Consider the following 16,528-nt stretch of genomic DNA (forward strand, 5'->3'; position numbering starts at 1 on the left):
TTTATTCTAAGGGCAATTGCAAAGGCATAGATGGAGGAGAAGCCCTGACTTAGTTGAATATTTAGAACCAGGCATGAGTGATGCCTCCATGTGTGCAGAGTGAAGTCATGTGATGGTATCAACTTTCTTCCACTTTTCTATACATAACCTACAGTAAATACACTGTGCATTGCTGCACTAGAGGGTGCTCCACATATGTAGATATTACTCTGCCACTAAGTGGAAGTATTCAATTATTTTTACTTGTAACGCAACATCAAATACATGTAGTCCTGAAATTAGATACACCACTATTTTTTGTATTGCTACTAACATTGACAGCGCTTTTTAGAAAAAAAAACTTCAATTATTTTTTGTCTGAACTAGAACACTAAAAACACAAGCCTTTCATCCTTTAAATTGTGACTATATACTGAAAACCAGGGAGACTCTATGGATCCAGAATCAAATATATTTAGTGTTTACATAGAACATTCACCTATCTTTTATTAGACTGTTTGGCTACTAATACAGTCTTGACTTCTGTTTAGTTCATTGTAAACAGAAACACCTGGGTCTTATTTAATATGAAAATGCTTGAAAGCTAATTTTTTTCTTAGTCTGCTGAATGTATTTAATTCTTAGAGACAGAGATTGCATAAAATTTATTTCATTGACTTCCCTTTTGTTGATTTAACCCCATTATTACAGTAGCTGCTATTTTAAAAATGTTTACCTCAAGATAGTAACATATTTTTCCACCAAAAAACTGTCAAGCTAACAGCATACAGTTTTTAAATGTTTTCAAGAAAATCATTTATAACAGGAAATGTTGAATTAGTTCAGTGCAGAGTCCTGAGGCACTCCTGTAAAGACCATTCTTAATTAACCAGTATTGTGAGTATCTGGATATTTAACCAGCTATGAATGCATTAAACTTCATGATAAGCTGTTTTCCTATTTTCCCTAGAGCTGGTAATGAAAAAATTTGTTCAAAGGTTTTTAGTAATTAATACATACTACGAATATGGCATATCCCCTTTAAATAGATTCCATTAAATTTTTACTTAGAAAAATCTAAAGGGGAAACAAAAGCTTTCATTTTTTTTTATATAATTGTCTCCTTAAGCTATGCACATTCCTGAATATTATAAGGGAAAGAAAAGTGTATACATTGACAGTATAATATTAATCGATAATGTCTTATTTGAGCAGAAAATGGTCATAATATAACATTTGAGACACTTAGAAATAAACTAGTCCAAATATCTTATTTTGTATTCTAGTAATGTCATGTTCTCACAGATTACTCAGGCTTCTTAACTCACATGCCAAGGCTCTTTCACCTTGGGATGCTTTCAAGAATATAAACAGTAAGGGATTCTATGGATACCAATGCAGATACTATCACCCAACCACTGCTGAACTAAATGCTAAAGAAGACAGAACTTTAGAAGACATAACAGAAAGCAATGATAATGCTGAGTCTAGAATTAGGGCTAACACTTATATTATTAATTTTTGGATTTTAAAATGTTTCGTATGTTAGAGGAAGGTGTAGGTTTTAAAAGTCATACTTGATGACCACTTCATAAGGTATATAAATGTCTAATCACTATGTTGTACGTCTGAAATTAAAATAAATAAATTTTAAAAACAATAATTCATATCTGAATCTTAATAGCAGTAAGTTAACTTACACTTGAGTTTAGGCAACTACTTAGTGTGTAAACAAACTGAATTCAAGAGGCTATTCATTTAGAGTGAAAGAGCACCATGACAAAGATGAAGTGCACCTTCTTTGACCTTCTTTAACCTCAGGTTCTTCATAAGACTTTATTCTGTTGCCATTATTAAATAATTAAAAATACAATGCCTTCTTCTCTGTCACAGCTTCTCTGTCAGTGCTGCCTTAAAAATTCATACCTGACACTCCAGTAGAAACTAAGTTAATGAATGAAAGTGGCTGATAATGTTACCATCCTGCTTAAGAGACATGGTGAAAGTTGAAGTGACGTCACTGTCCCTTAACTTAAAAACATCTTTGATAACAAATGAAACAATTTTTTTAAAGTAATTTATTCTATGAGAACAGAAAGATTCACAAGTTAAAAGTACTTTCAGTGAACGGCTATGTCTATTGCCCCAGCACAATTTATGGTATTTTTTTCCTCTGCCTATGTTTACCCATTTCTTGCAATTTAAACTTTTCTAGTATTTCTTTGAGAAACAGTCATTATTTATGTTTACCCAGGACAACTGCTTTCCTGAATGTATAGAAGTTTTGTTGTAATTTTCTAGAAATGCTAACAGCCTTCATATAACTCTCAGGGTTCCATCAGAGCACATTACCATTTCTACCTAGAGATTGTGTTTCCTTTTTTTTTTTTATCAATAGCTGAACGAATCACCCTAGAATTTCTGAGAAATGTATATGTTTGATAGTTTGGAGAATTCATCTACCTGAGTCTTGAAATTATCAGTATTCAATTTTTCAATCATTAGTAATAAACTACAAAGCAAAAATCCACTAGCTTAAAAAGGGCCATTTGCATTGCCCCCAGAAGAAACCTCAGACCTTTTAGCAGTCACGCTTCACCTTCATGCATTCTTGCATTTATTTATGGAAAGTTCTTGAACATAGGATTTAAAAGAGGTAGGTGGACAATACTTATTTGCTTTTATTCTCTTTAATAAGATTTTTATTCTATTCTATTTTATGTTATTCTATTCTATTCTATTCTTCTATTTTATTTTATTACTACTTTTTTAGGCAAGGCAACCCTTAGTTGACCTCACAGATTGCAAGGACCTTGTCAGCTTACAATCCCTTATTTTTTAAAAATTTTTATGCCTATAGCACCTGGTCTTCCCAGGTGGACTCCCATCCAAGTACTAACCAGGCCCAACCTTGCTTAGCTTCCAAGATCAGACAGGATCAGGCTTGTTCAGGGTGACATGGCCATAGACTCTTTGATAAGATTTTAGAATTGAGAAATTATTATAATTAGAATTATTAGTGTTATTTACAAAAAAATATCTGTTTTTATCATATCATTGGACAGGACATACTAATATTAGAATAAACTATCTGAAATTGTTGATTCAATCATTTGATAGAAAAAGTGGCAATTTTATATAGCTGAACCTAGTAGGATATTTTTAGTTTTATATCTTACATTCTAAATTGAGATATAATTCATAGACCATAAAATTCACCCTTTCACCTGTTTCATTCAGTGATTTTTAATTCACAAGATTGTGCAACCATCACCACTAATTCCAGACCATTTGCATTGCCCCTAGAAGAAACCTCAGACCTTTTAGCAGTCACCCTTCACCTTCGTGCATTCTTGCATTTATTTATGGAAAGTTCTTGAACATAGAGAAGAAGTAAGAAGCAGAAATAACTAGGATACACAGAAGCATATTACTAAATGATGTAAAACAAATAAGACATAGTGCTAAGAGTTAAAAGGGTGGCGAACCAATGCCAATATATGTAGTCAAAGAAGAATTCATGGAAATGATCTGTGTTTGAATAGAACACTGAAATATTTGTAGAATTTTACCAGATAGAGATAAGAGTTTGCTAAAGTAAAAAGTACATGGGATTTACTACCAGACAATTCTGAGTTCAAATTCCAGTTTCTACGTGCATTAACTATGACACTTTGTACAACTGTACTTAATGTCTCAGAACCTAAAAGGCTATTTATAAAAATAGGACTATAACCATGGTTGTTGTAAAGATTACAAAAACTTTATATAAAGTGCCTAGTGCAATTCCTGACACATATAATTGTATCCGTAATGGTAGATAACGACAATTGTTAATACTGGATTTTATTGGGGAAAAATAGTAAAAAATGACCCAAACTGCTATACATAATAAAATGAAAGCAGCACCAGCTAACCCTCTGAGTCATGGCTTCTTCCTCTCTCTAGCTCTGGATTATTGTCTGGTAAATGTTTAACAAGTGGGTCTGAGTTTGTGGGGAGGGAGAAAGTCTTGAGATGTAGCATTTGGTGATTCCAGTAATACAAATAACTCCTAACATAGGCTATTTCAATTACTATTTAACAACTAGCTCATGTATTTCTTACAATTTAAAAAATAAGCTCCTTTGAAAAAAGCAGTGTGAACTGCTCCAACATAGCACTGTACATGGTACACAAAAACACTGATAGTTTTATGGTCAGTTAATTACAAAATTTTCTTTTAAATATTTGACGTTATGTCAAACTCCTTGATGGATTATTACATAGGTGCTTAAGTGAAGTTTAGAAATATTTCAGGAAAACATCTGATGTTACTAGATGAGCTTGGGGACACATTATTTTTTCTCATAAAAATAATTAAATATAGCATTTCCGTTTTTTTAAATACTCTTTACTGTATTTTATAAAGAGAACAAATTCAAATAATAAAAGATGCATGCAGTGTCAAGAGCAGTCTAATTAACCTGAGTCAGAATATCGGTATATGGACAGATTGTCCAGATCTAGTATAGCATTTCAAATAATTCTTGGTTTTATACAATACATATTGTAAAATATATTTCTTACTGTGGGCCTCAACCAAAACAATTTGGAATATCACTGATTTAAATCGGATAAAAAGATTGACATTTGGAGAGAGGAAGTGAGTAATACAAGGTTTTACCAGCTAAATTACTGGGAGAGCGGATATTAAAACTAAGACTGATTCTTTGTTTATACCTCTTTTCCATATAACAGGACTTGACATCTTACATTTCAACATTTCAAATCAAAGGAAAAACTCTTCAAAATATTAAAAAAAACATAAATGCATCCTATTCAATTAAAATAATACTTAATTAAAATATACATTTTTACTTTTTATTTATTTAAAAAATTTTTTAATTAGAGTTGGCATTCAACATTATTTTGTATTAGTTTCAGGTTCTTCTCTCTTTTTTTTATCTTCTCTATGTTCTTGGATTTTGCTTTAGTGTGTTCAAATTCATGTTTGTATAGTTACCATGGTGGAACTGTTTACTGATCTGTTTGGAGATTGGGTTGAGTTTGGGAAAGAGAGAATCCTTAGCCAACATTGAGCCATTCATTGGGTTGCTCGTGAACAGACTCCTTTCTGTTTTCTGAATTTCTTTTCTCTAGAAACTGGAAAACTAGACTGCTTCCACAACTGTAGTTCCTGATTCTTTAGTACAATGAGTTCTGTGAAAAGAATATTCCCAAAAATTCCCATGAGTTCCAGACTAAAAGCTAGTTCATTTTAACCGGTCATACACACTATTTCTCTATTTTACACTGTACAAAATTTTGTCACCTTAAAATGTAAGGAAAAGTACTGTACTGTAACCCCTTGTGGTTTTTTTTAAATCTATTTTTGTTTGTTTGTTTTTGTCTGAGAGAATATCAACAGTAGGGGTTTCCTCTGTTTTTGTTTCTATTTTTTCTTTCTATGTATTTTGATCTGTTTCATTTTCTCTTTGTTTTTAAACTACATGTACACATACACAATTTTTGTGTATGTAATTTGAACTGAAGAATTTGGTATGAGTTTTTAATATGCAGCTTAGCTATCTCCTCTAAATAGAAAGAGGTTTGAGCTACCATAAGTTTATTTCACTCTAGTTTTGTATATTTCTGAAATACTATAGGAGACCTAAACCATTCTGGCACCTTCTTCCAGAACAGTTAAAACAGCTTGAAAAGACATAGAATAAAAAAGAGGTGACTGAAAGTAAGAGCAAGTAAGGAAAATGCCTACCCTGGAGTGCTAGATACTTGCTGTGGTTGACCACAAATGTTTATGAGTTTTCTAAATGAGACAGTTATCCACTGTGTAGTGTCCATAGACTATAAGCCAGGGCTGATATTCAACTGGTAGGTTCGAGTATAGCCATAGAAGATGTTTATAACTGATTTCCCCTCTGATTGTTCGAGGGCCCATATCAGGCCTGTTATTAAATGTTTTGACTCTCATTTCTGATACAAAGCAATTGTTCAGGAACATTTTTTTAAATTAAGATAGTTATTCCCACAAATTTAATATTTGTGATACAAATGTCTTAAATTCCGTATAGTGTTTCTCCCACTGTCCGTATTCATATCGTAGAGTTATCCCCTAACCATGGTTTACTATTTGTTTTGTTTTGTTTTGTTTTGCCTTCATACAAACACCTTTTGAGTAAACCATGTGTTACCCAGGTGTCAGTCTCTATGCCAGCTGCAATAGAGATATCATTTATTATAGCAATTTTTCTCTCTGGGATACAATTTACACTCAAATAATCACTGCATGCTCCAGCGCCTGTTCTGGTTGCAGAAACAATACCACTAATTCTCCCGTCATTGCTGGCCCTTTTCTCTCTCAGCCCAAATCTTTCATAACTGCCTCATCAGCTCCATTGTGTGTGTGTGTGTGTGTGTGTGTGTGTGTGTGTGTGTGTGGGGTGGGGGGTGGAACTGGCCTCATTGAATAAAACTCTTTTTAGTTTGAGATAAATTGTGTGGTGCTGAATGAATATCTCTCATGATTCATACACTTTCTTTCCTTCATGAAGTTCTCCAGAAATTGTGTTCTTGTGTCTTTTTTTTACAAAAATCAACTTTGCCACATTTAGGCATACCCTTCCATATTTTAGCAATTTTTGAAATCAAAATGAAGGAGAAAAAGCCCTCATAGCTCTGGCTTTTGTTTCATCCTTTTTTTCTATTTCCTTAAAATAATAACAGTAAAAAAGGAAGTTGTCTGTGAAAAATAACCACATGTTAATTACAGAATGCCAATATCAATTACCCCATCAAACCCTTTGCTGTACATCAAAAAATGGCATACTTTTCACTTTTTAAAAGTTTATGCAATTTCATTCCATATTGCAAAGATTAATTTACAAAACAGATATTTGCCTTTGTAATCATGATTTTTAAAAATTAAAAACTCAATATATAACATAAAATCCCAGTTTAAAAGGTTCTAGAGTTTTCAGAGAAACATGGCTCACTGAGAGACATCCCCAGATTTCTCCCCTAGAAACCACAATAAGATGAACATCTAAAACTCAACAAAAAAACATCCAAACTGCACACTATTATGTCTGAGCATGGGATCTGTGCATAAGAGCTACCACAGGTCATAATCCTGAGTGTTGGGCAGTGGACTGGGATAACTAAAGAAGTTGCCTCTAGCAACTGCCAGAACTCCCTGTAGGAGAAGCGGGGAGGGGAGAGGTAAGGTGAGTTCCATGAATTGTTCTTCCTGGGAGTGCTGTGAGCTCCATGCAGCCAGCAGCAGGGCCCAGTCATCAGGGCAGAAACCAGAGAAGTAGGAAACATTATTCTTGGCTGGTATTTCCTTTCATTTAATGGTTTGAATATTTAATTCTACTCCTTTCTGGCTTGTTAGATTTGTGCTGAGAAGTCCAAGGATAATCTAATGGGTCTTCCTTTATAGGCGACCATCTTTTCCATGGCTGCTGTGAGAATTCTGTCATTGTTGTTGATTTTTGATGATGTTAATACAATGTGTCTTGATGAAGGCTTTTTTGGCTTGAGATAATTGGGTGTTCTGTTAACTTCTTGAATTCCTAGCTCTAGCTCATTACTTAGATTTGGAAAATTCTCATCAGCTATTTGTCTGAAAATTCTTTCTAATTCTTGTTCTTTTTCCTCATCTTCAATAATGTCCATTATTCTTACGTTTCCTCCCCCGATGGTATCAGCTAGTTCTTATATTTCTCTTTCATTATTATTTTTTCTTCGGTTTCTCCCTTCTTCCTGCTGATTTATTTCTAGATTTCTGTCTTCGATATTACTGATCATTTCCTCCATTTGATCTATTCTATATTTTCCAAGCTTGCTTTTTAATTTTTCATCTCTTGCAGTGTTTCGTTCATCTCCAGAAGTTTTATTTGGTTCTTTTTGAGGGTTTCAATCTCCTTGCTAAGGAACTCTTTTTCCTCATGCAGTTGTTTTTTTTTCAGTTCCTAAAATTCTTAATATGGATTGTTTTGGATCTCCTCGAGTTTTTTCAGAAATACCATCCTGAATTCTCTGTCCTTTAAGCCTTGTCTTTCTATGTCTTTAAACTTTTTTTCTGGAGATTTTCTTTCTTTCTGTGCTTTCTTGTTACCTTGGTTGTTAATGGTGCTAATGGGATGTTTCTCTATGTGGACATTAAAGCATTTTTTTTCCAGAAAGAATACTTATTTCATAAAGGTCTCTGTTTAGCCTGTTGGAAGGTTTTTTTTTTGGTTTATTCATTTGTTTGTTTGTTTGTTTTTTCGTTTTCTGGTTTCCATTAGGTGGTGTCTAATCCTCTTGAATCTCTGCTTTATATAAAGTGTTAATAAAGCTGGGTTTTTTTCTTATAGATTTTAAATCATGCTCACTACCCTCAGTCTCACTCCCTGTCAATGTTACTGACTGTTTCTGTAGCATTTGCTCAGATTTCCCTGGGGTTGTACAGTGTTCAATCTTGGAGGATTTCTGGGGGACTGGCCCTCTCTTTCGAAGAATTAGGACTGCATCTCAGCCTCATGTTTTGCAGTTGCTGCTGTAATAATCAAGTATTGCTTCTCTGCCATCAATACTTCTCTGCTTTCTATCCTGATGCCTGGGCACAACACTGTATAGAGCTCACAGCTCTCCCAGGCAGGCCTGTTTAGGAAATCCACTGTACTTTCTCCCCTTCCCTTCCTCCTTCAGGGAGAGCTGACTGCAAGAGGTAGCTTCTTTTGTTTCTTCCAGTATACCATCCATTTCCCAGGGATTTGACCTGTGGTATCTCTAATGTGCATATCCCACACTCATGCATGCTGGTGTTTAGCTTGAGTGTTTTTGTTGTGTTTTAGATGTTAAGCTTATTGTTGTTTCAAGGAGAGTTATCTGGGGATGTCTGTCACTCTGCCATGTTTCTGTTTTCACTCCATAGAAATTTTTTTGAGAGCCAAGAATTATCCCCTTCTCAATGGCTATGTCAGTTCAAGTCCTCCAGAAAGCAGGCACTACAAGATAAAATGCAAGTCTGACCCTGTTTGGTAACAGACTGAGAATTCTTGGTTTGACTCTAGACTGTTTTTGATAACTGCAGAGGGGTGTGGGAGACCATAGATCATAGGAACAGGTGGGGATCAGTTCTGGGTTGCAAGGCAATCATCTGTTGAGGGGAAGTCTTACTCTTGGGAGGGATCTTGAAGTTGTTTATGAATTTCAGGACAATCAGGTGGCTACTGTCTTCTCCTGCTAGGAATATTTTGTTTACTTCTGGAGCAAAAGAAAAGTTGCTTGAGGTCTGAGGACTGGGGGTGGGTAGTGGGACATGAGAGTTGGTGGTGACTTAGGGGCTTCCACCTCCAGGGAGGTATCCTCTCTTTTTTATAGTGAAACTTAATGTGACAAAGTACATAAAACAGCTATACAGTATAGTGACTGATTATAAAGCAAGCACTGATATTAATACCACTCAAATCAATGAATAAGACACTGATAGCACCCCAGAAGCTGTCAATGTATTCCTTCTCAAATTCCTTTAACTATCTTGTACCCTGAAGAAGTAACACTGTTCTTATTTTTATGATAAGCAGTTACTTGATTTACACTGTGGTTCCATCATTATATATAAATCCTTAATAATATAGTCTTATTTTATCTATATGAATTTTAAATAAATGACACAAGAATCTAAATATAATTTTGCAAGAATGTATATGTTATTTTATAACTTTTTCTTTTGAAATTAGAGATTTGAAGTTCCAGAGTCTCCCCATTACTGTCTCTGAAGAAGGAAGTTTACAAGAATTTTACGGGTGGAAGGAAAAATATTCTGCCAACAACCCAATGGAATCTTGAAGTAAGTTCTTTCTTAGTTGAGCCTCCAAATTTGAATGAGGCTTAGTTAACACCTTGAGTCAGCCTTATGAGACCCCGAGAAGGGGCTCACATCTAATCCACACACAGAATTTTGACCTACAGAAACTATATCATAATGAATGAGGTTTGTTTTAAACAACCATGTTTGTGGTATAATTTGTTGTGTACCAATACAAAATACAATGGGGTCTGACCTTTTTGAGGTCTTAGTTTTCTCTCAAGTCCTTTGAAGCCACTTACAATGTACTCCAACTCATCTGAAACTATTTCTTTCAGATCTGCAAGTGTCCCTATAGAAAAGCAGCACTTAGTGCCTTATTTGTGTTTACAGCACCGAAATCTCCTATCATGAATATTTTCTCAGTAACTTCTAATTATCATGTTAGTTTTAAGATGTTTTTAAGATGGATATATATTTCAGCCTTATTGAGTAGGTGGGTATAACTTATGTAGATTATCATTACTGGACAATGGATACTGGTTACAGCCTTTATTCTGAGTCAGCGTTTCTGGTTTTCCAATGAATTTTTAGCTACTTAATATCCTTTTATAAATTAACTTTTTCTTCCTATGTTGTTCAAAGTCAATGTTCGTTGCCTGTAAACATGAATACTGACTAATTCCAAATTTTATAAGCTAAATATAAAGTTAACTATGTCCAATGAAGAAAAAACACACATATACTTAGAAAATATTGAAAGGAAGTATGCAAAGAATATACTAATAACTGTAATTCACATGATAGAATACTACGTGATTGCTTTATTTTTTCTGTTTAAATATTTTAATGATGAACATGTATTTATTTTATAACATATAAAACAAAACTACACATAGAACTAGAAAGCATCTTAGTAGTAAACTTTTATAAACATCATTAATTTTCAATGTTGTTTAGATGTTATATGTGTATTTTTGAGTGGTTGTATTATTTTCATGATATTTATCAGAATATTAGGTTGAAACTCAGACCTCAATCCCAATAACACACCTTTAAAACCTGAACTCTGAGCTCTTCTTGTTGGAACATACCATTTTTTTTTATTCTTCAACTGCTATTACTCCTACACCCTTATCCATAAGTATCAAAAGCTATCTTAAGAAAACTAATTTACACCAGGCAATATATTTTTTAAATGATTAACTACCCTAATTCTTAATTGCATTTTAAGTATTGATGAGGGTAAAAGTGGAAAGTTATGACTAAAATTTTGAAAATAAGATAATTGTTGGATATGATAAATAGCATTACACATGCAATTTGCCTTTACATAAAGTCGGTCTTCAAAATTATTAATTTAATTCTCCCTGGAAGCAGGCAGGGTAGCAGTTGAATGATATGTTTTTTAAGAATTTTTATGAAAATATAGGTGACATACAATATTATATTAGATTCAGTTTACACCATAGTTATTCAACATTTATATACCTAAAGAAAGAATCACCACAATAAGTCAAATGCTATAAAATATTATCACACTATTATTGACTATATTCCCTATGATGTACGTTATATCCCCATGACTTATTTATTTTCTATCTGGAAATTTAAACCTGTTAATCCCCTTCACCTTCCCTCACTTTATTAATTTTTCAATTACAGATCACATTAAATATTATTTTATATTAGTTTTATGCATACAGAATAGTGATTAGATGTTTATATAATTTACAAAGTGATCCTTTTGACTAGTCTAGTACTCACCTGGAACTATACATGGTTGTCGCCATATTATTGAGTACATTCCCAATGCTGTACTTTACATCTCCATGACTACTTTTGACTATCAATTTATACTTCTTAATGGCTTCACCTTTTTCACCCTTCCCTCCAATCCTTCTCCCATCTGACAACCATCAGTATACTCCTTGCATCTTTGAGCCTGTTTATGTTTTGTTTCTTTATTTATTTTATTCTTTACATTCCATATATAAGTGAGATCATATGGTATTTGTCTACCTCTGTTTGACTTATTTAACTTCTATAATACCCTCCAGGTCTATTCATGTTGATATGATAAGATTTGATTTTTTATGATCAAGTATAACCCCACTGTATATATATAACACATCTTCTGTACACAATTGTCCATTCATGGGCACTTAGGTTTCTTCCATATCTTGGCTATTGTAAAAAATGCTGTAATGATCATAGGGATGCATATATATTTTTGAATTAGTGTTTTTAATTTCTTCTGATAAATACTCAGAAGTGGAATTGTGGGTCATAAGGTAGTTTTATTTTTAATTTTTTGAGGAACCTCCAAACTGTTTTCCATAGTGGCTGCACCAACTTGCAATCCTACCAATAGTTCATAAAGTTTCCTTTTTCTCAACATCCGTGCCAACACTTGTTTGTTGATTTATTGATGATGGTTATTCTGACAGGAGTGAGGTTATATCTCATTCTGACCTTGATTTGCATTTCTCTGATTAGTGATATTGAGCATCTTTTCATATGTTTATTGGCCATCTCTATGTACTCTTTAGAGAAATGCCTATTCAGATCCTCTGCTCATTTTTTAAATTTGATCGGTGGTTTTCTTGGTGTTAAGTTGTAGGAATTCTTTATTGATTTTGGATGTTAACCTTTTATTAGATATATCATTGGTGAATATCTTCTCCCATTCAGTAGGTTGTCTTTCTGTTTTGCTAATGGTTGCTGTACAAAAAAACCAACTTTTAGTTTGATGTATTCCCATTCATTTATTTTTTTAAAAAATATTTTCCTTGCCTGAGGTGACATCAGAAAAAAAATATTATTAAAAACAATGTCAGAGAATTCACTGCCTATGTTTTATTCTAGGAGTTTTATGGTTTCAGGTCTTCCATTTAAGTCTTTATATGATTTGAAATTATCGCATATAATGTAAGAAGCTGGTCCAGTTTCATGTTTTTACAATGTATCTGTCCAGTATTCCCAACACTATTTATTGAATGGATTGTCTTTATCTTATTGTATATCCTGTCTCTTTTGTCATAGATTAATTGATGATAAAGGCATAGGTTTATTTCTGGGTTCTGTATTCTGTTCCATTAATCTATGTGTCTTTTTGTGTCAGTAGCATGTTGATTGTCAGGTATTGTAATACTTTCAACTTTGGTCTTCTTTCGCAAGATTGCTGTGACTATTTGGGATCTTTCTTGGCTCCATATAAATTTTAGAATTATTTGTTCAAGTTTTGAGAACAATGCCACTGGTATTTCAATAGGGATTGCATTGAATCTATAGATTACTTTGGGTAGTATGAACATTTTCATGATGTTACATAGAAGCACAATATCTGCTTCTATTTAGTTGTATTTTCTTCAGATTTTTTACCTCCAATGTCTTTAAATTTTTTATGTATTTTTTTACTTTCTTGATTAACTTTATTCCCAGTTTTTTTGATGGAATTGTAAATGGGATTGCTTTTCTAATTTTCCTGATAATTTGTTATTGTGTATAAAGATGCAACTGATTTCTAAAAATTAATTCCGCACATTACACTTTAATGAATTTATTTATTAGTTCTGATACTTTCTTGTGGAATCTTTGGAGTTCTCTACATATAATATTATTTCATCTGCAAATAAAGACAGTTTCACTTCTTCTTTTACAATTTGGATATCTATTATTTCTTTCTTGCTTGATTGCTGTAGCTCAATGTTCCAATACAATGTTGAATAAAAGTTGTGAAAGTGAACATCTTTGTCTTATTCCTGATCTTAAGAAAAATTATTTCAGCTTTTCACCATTGAGTACAGTGTTAGTTGTGGGTTTGTAATGTATGGCATTTTTTATGTTGAGTAATGTTCCCTCATTTTCTAATTTGCTGAGAGTTTTTATAATAAGTGAATGTTGGGCTTTGTCAAATGCTTTTTTTGTATCTATATATATGGTCAGATGACCTTTTTCCTTCATTTTGTTCATGTGGTGTATCACGTTAATTGACTCATGAATATTGAACCAATCTTGTACCCCACAAATAAATTTTAATTGATCATGGCATATAATCTTTTTAATGTATTGCTGAATTCAGTTTGTTAATATCATGTTGAAGATTTTTAGGTCAAGTTTCCTTTGGGATGCTGGCCTATATTTATTTTTTATAATGTCTCTGTCTAGATTTTGAATCAGAGTAATGGATGCCTCCTAAAATGAGGTAGGGAACATTCGACTTTTGAATTTTTTAAATATTTTTAGGATAGGTCTTAATTCCTATTTAAATTATTGATAAAATTCACTTGTGAAGCCATATGTTCCAGAACTTTGGTTTATTGGGAGTTTCTTGATTATCGATTCAATTTTATTTTGTAGTAATCAATCTGTTTATATTTTGTTTTTTTTTTCCTTGATTCACTCTTGGAAGATTGCAGGTTTCTAGAAACTTATTTATTTCTTCTTAATTGTTCAATTTGTTGCCATATAATTGTTCATAGTATTTTCTTACAATTCTTTGTATTTTTCTAGTGTCAGTTGACACTTCTCTTGTTTTATTTCTGATAATACTTTTTGGGGTCCTTTCTCATATTTCTTTACAAGTCTGACTAAACCTAGCCAAGACATGGAAACCACCAAAGTTCCCTTCAGCAGATGATTGGATAAAGAAGAAGTGGTACATATAAACAATGGGATATAACTCAACCATGAGAAAAAAATAAAATACTGCCATTTGCAACAATAGAGATGAACCTTGAGATCATCATGCCAAGCAGAGAAGTCAGACAGAAAAAGTTGATAACCATATAATTTAACTCATGTGGGCTATAAAAATTAAAACAGCAAATGAAGAAGACAAACAAAAAATCATGGACACGGATGACAATTTAGTGGTTACTAGAACAAAATGGTGGAGTAAAAAAAGTAGATAAGGGTAAAGGGGGTCAAATACATGATGATGGAAGAAGATTTGACTCTAGTAAACATATAATGCAATGTACAGATAATGTATTATTGAATTGTATATTTGAAACCTGCATAATTTTATTAACCAGTGTCACCTCAATGAATTTAATTCAAAACCCCAATGATAAATATCTATATTTCGTTATGAGATAAAGTTATGTTATTCTAATTCTATCATATTAACAAGAAAAATAAAACCCTCAAATTAACTTCAATAAAGTTCCTTCTGGGCTTCTAAACAGATAGATAGATAGATAGATAGATAGATAGATAGATAGATAGATAGATAGATAGAATGATTGATATAGATATAGATGATATAGATATAGGTATATAGATATATATATCTATGTGTGTGTGTGTGTATATATATTTGTGTGTGTATCTATCTATCTATCTATCTATCTATCTATCTATCTATCTATCTATCTATTCAATGAACCAGCTCTTGGTTTCATTGATCTTTGTAATTTTTAAACTTTATTTTGTTTATTTCCACTCTGATCTCTATTATTCCCTATCTTCTACTCACTTTTGGGCTTGGTTTGCTGGTCTTTTTCTAGTTCTTTTAGGAGTAGTGTTCGATCCTTTCTTTGAGATTTTTTTCTTGTCTTTTGAGGTAGATCTGCATTGCGTGAATTTCCCTCTTATGACTTCTTTTGCTGTATCCCACAGATTTTGAGTCATTGTGTTTTCATGTTCATTTATCTCAAGGTATATTTTGACTTCTTCCTTGATCTCATTGTTAACTCATTCATTGTTTAGTAGCGTATTATTTAGCCTCCATGTGTTTGTGTGTTTTTCAATGTTTTTCTTTTACTGATTTTTAGTGTAATATGATTGTGTTTGGAGAAAATGCTTGGTATAATTTGAATCTTATTAAATGTACTGAAACTTGTTTTGTGACCTAACATGTGGCCTACTTGGGAAATATTTTATATATACTTGAAAACAAGGTATATTCTGCTGCTTTGAGGTGAAATACTGTATAAACCTCAATTAAATGCATCAAATCTAATGTGTCATTTAAGCGCACTGTTTCCTTGCTGATTTTCTGTGTGCAAAATTCATCTTTTAATGTTAATAAGGGGTTAAATTTTCCTACTATAACTGTGCTGCTGTCAATCTCTTCCTTTATGTCAGTTAATATTTGCTTTATATATTTATGTGCTCCTATATTGGGTGCATAAAAGTTGTTAGATTGATCTGTTTGTCATTATGAAATATACTTCTTTGTCTCTTGGTATAGCTTTTGTTTTAAAGTCTATTTTTTTATATAAGTATTGCTAATCCAACATTTTTTCATTTCCATTTGCATGATATATCTTTTTTTATTCCTTTACTTTTAGTCTTTGTCATTCAGTCTGAAATGGGTTTCTTGTAGACAGCATATGTATGGGCCTTTTTCCTCAACCATTCAGCTATCCTATGTCTTCTGTATTTTTATTTTACTTTTTAAATTAATTTTTATTATGTTGACATTGGTTAAAGAATTTCAGTAAGTTTCAGGTGTCAATTTAACAGTAAGGTGTGTGTATATATGTGTGTGTGTGTGCACGCGCGTGTGTGTGTGTCTGTATACACACACACACATACATTGTGTGTTCACCACTCATAGTTAGATTTCTTTCTATCACCACATATTTGCCCATTTTACCCCATCTACTTTCTTCCTCCTCCCTCTTTCCCTACCCTCTGGTAAACAATAGTCTATTGTCCATGTCCATCAATCTCTGTTTGTCCTGTTCATTTGTTGCTTTTAGGTTTATATCCCACATATAAGTGATATCATGCGGTTTT

The 16,528-nt window shown here is 32.7% G+C and overlaps 1 pseudogene; it reads right to left on the minus strand.

Annotated features, from left to right (window-relative positions):
- Nucleotides 1-2,830: 2,830 nt before the first annotated feature.
- LOC118608204 lies at nt 2,831-2,949 on the minus strand (annotated as a pseudogene).
- Between the last annotated feature and the right edge of the window lie 13,579 nt (nt 2,950-16,528).

Source organism: Rousettus aegyptiacus, unplaced genomic scaffold (assembly GCF_014176215.1).
Source record: "Rousettus aegyptiacus isolate mRouAeg1 unplaced genomic scaffold, mRouAeg1.p scaffold_m13_p_9, whole genome shotgun sequence".
NCBI classification, from domain to species: domain Eukaryota; kingdom Metazoa; phylum Chordata; class Mammalia; order Chiroptera; family Pteropodidae; genus Rousettus; species Rousettus aegyptiacus.